Raw genomic sequence first — 5,322 nt, 5'->3', positions numbered from 1 at the left:
GAGAGAGAGAGAGAGAGAGAAAGAGAGAGAGAGAGAGAGAGAGATTTCATTTTATCAATGGCGCTATATACATGTACGTAGTTCGTTGAAATCGGGCGTTCGTGGCGAGATCGGTGACGTGATGTTGTGTGGTACACAGGGATGTTGGGACCCAGAGGAACCGGTGGCGCCGACGTCGTCGTCGTCGTCGGTAGCGGTGGTGGTAGCGGCCGCAGCTGCGGTGGCGGCAGCAGCGCTGGAAAGGTTTGCGAGAGAGAGGCGAAAGATGTATAGAAAATCCTGGCGGCGGGCTGGGCGTCGCGGGGCGGTGAATGACGTCACGTTGCTAAAGCGACGCAGCAACGCGAGGCGTCTGCGTGGGTCGGTTGGGAGTCTGGGGGTCCTGGATCAATAGCGCTAGCAACCAGGTAGTAGGTATGGGTGCATGTAGCTTTCTCCACGGTGGCAGTCCAGGAGACGAACCTCACGAGGTAGGACACTTTACGAGTCGAGCGAGAGAGAGATAGAGAGAGAGAGAGAGAGAGAAAGAGAGAGAGAGAGGAGAGAGATAGTTAGATAGATAGAGAGAGAAAGAAAGAGAGAGAGAGAGAGAGAGGGAGAGAGTTCGGCGGCCTGTCAGAGTGTCGTGCCGAAGAAGAGCCACGCTATGCCAGTAATCGAGCGTAGCTGCGGGGTGTCCAGCATCTAGGATTGTCAGCCTCTCCAGGTAAGGGTCCAGCGACAGCTTCCATTCTATCCCGACTTTGACGGCTGCGTGCCGTTGGCCGCGAGCGCGCGCGAACCTCCTTCCGGATCTCGCGGCGCGACGTCCGCACGAGAGAACCACACGTCTCGGGGAATTCCCGGGACTCTCGTGGGACTCGTCTCGGGAGTGGAGAACGAGTTGAACGGGCGCGCGATAGGTCGTTCTGTAGGTCGATCGAGGCGGCGTGTCAAGATCCAAGTGGGAGCGCGAAGAAAGCAAACGATTGCGAAAGATAGATAAACAGGTAGATAAAATAAGGGAGAGAGCGAGAGAGAGAGAGAGGGGGGCGAGAGAGAGAGCGAGAGAGAGAGAGAGAGAGAGAAGGCTCGCGAACAAGTTGAATAGATTGGCGGATAGATTGGATAAGTATGCACGCACGCACGCACGCATGTACGCACGCACGCATTCAGTTCTCGGCGGGTGACACGGGATGGACGGGCAGAGGGTTGATAGATGGACCGATGGACCCGATGGGCGGATCGACGGCAACGCCGAAACGGACGGGACGGACAGATAAATATGGGCAATTGGCAGAACGGAAAGACGGATCGCAGATACGAATGTAACGGAATACGCGGACGAACAAATTGATGGGTCAATCGCTGGACATTGTCAAAGATTGTGCGACCAGAAAACTGCATCTCTTCGTCATGCAACAACATCTCGATTTGTCACCGTGTCGTTACGCCTAATCTAACGCGTAATTTAGCGGTTAAATGTACATATATTATATAGTGTAAAAGGTTTTCAAATATATTTATTGAAATATAATGAATATCTCGGTGTGGGTGATGATCATTCCCTTATTTGTATCTGTAAAAGTAAATCGATAAAGTCAAGAGAAAGGGAGAAGAAGAACAAAGAAAGAAAGACGTTTAGAGATAATTGATTTGTGCAATAATGTTGCGGGACAGGCTACAAATATTTAGATTTTTATCACGCGCTCTATGCTAATTCCGTTTTCCGTCGGATTTTGCGTAACGATAAGCATGACGTATGTACATTTTGCCATTAAGGTTGCATCAAGATTGATAAATTGCAGGGACGTGTCAAATATATGATGCCATTAAACTACGGCGCAGATGCATTTTCGAGCGCTTTATTTACCCTCCATTAAATTGGCTTTTACCAATCGATGACTGATCACGTTGATCCATGATTTTGCACGATAAGCTAATCTGTCGCGGACGAAATCCTCGTATTCGTTCAGGGCATTACTCTGCAATAATGATGAAAGAGATGGAAATACAGATGGCAAACTAGCTCGTGGAGGAGAGAGTATGTGTCGTAAATCGCTTGCCTTCCCCTCTTCGGTAACCTACCCACACGCGCTCTTCTTCTTTGTCACCATTTGTCAGCGCCGTACCTAAATTATGAGTTATAGTGTCCGCGTGGTCTATTCATGTAGCTTCGGTATGAAGATAGGGTCTATTAGATCTCCAAAAGAGATCGATATTCTTAATACACTCGCGCGTAACTCTTGGGACTGATACTCGGAACACAATTGGGAAACATTTATTTTTATACACAGATTGCAGCAAGTTTCACGATTCGTAGCTCACTCGTTCTTTCGCGCGAGTCCACCTCGAGAATACGACTCTACCTTGGAATTTTCTTTCTCAACGCCGTCTACAGTAGGGTAGTAAACCTTAAGTCGTGAGAAATTGACCAATCACAATCGAATGCTAGGAGAATAATCGTTTGGTCAATTTCTTAAGACTCACTACTCTATCATAGACGCTAGAGACCTTATAAGAGCAATTTTGTCAAAACAAGAGTAAGATAGAAGAATATACATGCTTTCTCTCTCTCTCTCTCTCTCTCTCTCTCTCTCTCTTTTATATTATCTTATTTTAACTTATACTACCTTACTCATTCTATTTTAATCATTCTGACTTATACTATCTTATTCAACTTACTAAACTTAACAAAAATGACGGGTCACTCAAAATTTGTCATCTCGCGATCAGACTTTGTTATAGAATCTCTCAATAGTCATCGCGTTAATCCTGAAACATAATAGGTGCGGTAAGTTTTAAGTCATAAGAAATCAACCAATCGTAGTCGATTATTTTTATATTCGATTGTGATTGGCTAATATCTTACGACTTGACGGCTTACTACTCCTCTTGTGTTTCGGCACTTAGGTCGGAGCCAGATTGCGCATTGAAGATTGAAAGGTTAAAATTTGACCAATAAAAACAACAAGAGTTAAAATTCCTTTTTTCTTATTGGTTAAAATTTCAATCTTGAATCTTCAATCTCAATCTTCAATACGTAGTCTGATTCTGGCCTTAGAGCTACACACTTGTCGTAATCATAAGTAATCATAAGAATTAACGAATCACAGTCAAGAATTTTTAAAAACAAAAGCTCTGATTGACTAACTTTTATGTCTTACTGTTACGGAAAATGTGTGCTGACCCTCTTATATGGAGTCTACAGAATAGAAGTCGTAGCGGTCGTAGGATCGTAGAAAATTGACCAATCATAGTCAATTATTCTTCTCATATTCGACTGTGATTGGTTAATTTTTTACGACTTAAGACTCTACGACCGCTACTTCTGTTGTAGACCCCGCATTAGGTTGGAATCAGATTACGCATTGATGATTGAGATTGAAAGATTGAATTTGGTCAATCAAAATAATAGGAGCTAAAATTCTTTCGTCCTCATTGGTCGAATTTCACTGGCCTTACACGCGTTGTTCTGGGCGATAAGTCGATCAATTTCGTAATACTTAAAACGTTTACTCTCTAAATCTGAATCAGTGGAGCTGAGCACTGATATCAGTGCCAAGTGATCAGTGAATAAAATGTGAGACCCCTAAGCTATCTAATCCTTATTATGTGATCTAACTAATCTTATTTTAGTTATAAGTTCAATGAATATAATATTAGATGATTGAAATTAACGTGCAAATATCGATATTTCAATTGTAATGCTCAAACATTCATCCTTTTTCAGTTGAACTTTTTACTTCACTGATTATATCCAGTATTATCAAGTATGCCACTGGGTAATTAGTGACTATTCACTGATTAAAATTTAGAGAGTATGTATTTATCAATACGTATATATTTATAAAATTTAAAATTAGCAGAAACCGTTCATCGTTACAGTGTCCGCTGAGAAAGTACTGATTCATTAATGATACGTGTTAGCAGATCGAGTGTAATTTAATAACGAACAAAGATATTGCGTGTCGATAAGGGTGACTCTCGTCTCTTCCCCTATGCCGCGAACGACACTGACATTGCTGATACTAAAAAGGACCTCTTATTACGTACTTGTCCGCTCACTTGTTTGCCGTTCGCGTACGGACGCTCGTTAACTGCAATCACGCCTTCACGTGATGATCATTTTCCTCTCGTCTGTTACCATCCGGAATAAAGTCCGTCAAAATGATTTTCGCGTTGGCGTACTTCATCGCTTCCGTCAATTACCAATGATTCATACAGCAAACAGGGTAGTATTCTACGACGGAAGGAAATTATAAAATATTATATAGCAAAGATTAAAATGTCGAACATACGCGACCCGCAAATGAATCTTGCGCAAATATTTGCGCAAGATTCATTTGCAGGTTTAATTCTCTCAGTTTCGAGATAGTCACGCCATTTAAAAATAAGTATTTAAATTGAGGTAAATCTTTGCTTAGGTAAGAATACTTGCATGGGATGATACTCTAGTATCCTCTCTTTGCGAATGTATAGATAATTTTTTAATTAAAATTTAAAATTATGCGCATATCTCGACAACAATAATGCATAGGTGAAAGAGGAGCAGGAGAGAGAAATTGACCGCGAAGCATTCAAACAGACGATTAAGGTCTCTCAAGTACTTGGAATCTGCGGATATCTCGGCTTCTAGCTCGGGGTCGGGTCGGCTGTAACGCGGGTCGGGTTTGGGTCACAGTACTCGAAACTTTCGGGTTACCCGGCAATATTGCCGACGGACGTCGCTCGGGGGCATCTACCATGTTTCGCGCTAGCTTCGGACACTCGTAATTCTCTAGGAATTCTCATTACGCAGCTATTTGTAGACTTTTCAGCCGCTATATATTTCGCGTTGCAACAGAATTTTGCTCAGAATTGCAGCTTAAGTTATAAAACAGACACGTGCGTTCACGAGATTTCCCACATGATCGCTCAATTCGCTCACTTCAAAATTCCACGTTTCCCCGACAAAAATAGGCCACGTGTGCGTCTTGGCACCTATTCAATTCTTAATACAACGCGACCATCTCTACAGGCTTCTACCTCAATTCACGGTCGGGGCGGTCATCCAATTCGCAATTATCATTGAGTTACCTCCTCGAATGAGATAAGCGAGATGGATGGGCGAATATATAGAACCTGTCATTCGCGGACGGGAACCTCGAAGAGAATTCACCGTCCGACACCCTCTCAGTAATCCACGAACAGCGTTTGGTATCGCTCCAATTCTTCTTTACGTTGAAACTCAAGTTGTGATATCTATACTCGTATATAGAGAGGGAACGTGTGTATTTCCTTCTGCACGTATAATCAACTTAATCTCGTTGATACTCTTGTGCGGTACGCATAAAGGCGTAC

General features: G+C 43.2%; 1 protein-coding gene across 4 annotated transcripts in view; it reads left to right on the top strand.

The window, feature by feature from the left end:
• Positions 1-5,322, top strand: part of LOC108749946 (glutamate-gated chloride channel) — an 80,425-nt gene that overhangs the window by 33,908 nt on the left and 41,195 nt on the right. The window contains exon 1 of one of the 4 annotated variants that reach the window (XM_018489015.1): positions 68-706. The exons of 1 other annotated variant lie outside the window; for it this stretch is intronic. The gene's annotated coding sequence lies outside the window, so the exon portion shown is untranslated. Of the gene's footprint in view, positions 1-67; positions 707-5,136; positions 5,179-5,228; positions 5,249-5,322 lie in introns of those variants that run through there. 2 more of the 4 variants (XM_018489019.1, XM_018489018.1) reach the window with 2 other exon arrangements.

This window comes from Trachymyrmex septentrionalis, unplaced genomic scaffold (genome assembly GCF_001594115.1).
Source record: "Trachymyrmex septentrionalis isolate Tsep2-gDNA-1 unplaced genomic scaffold, Tsep1.0 scaffold32, whole genome shotgun sequence".
Lineage (NCBI taxonomy): Eukaryota > Metazoa > Arthropoda > Insecta > Hymenoptera > Formicidae > Trachymyrmex > Trachymyrmex septentrionalis.
Note: the sequence above shows the minus strand (reverse complement) of the source record. Positions and strands in the feature narration are given on the sequence as shown.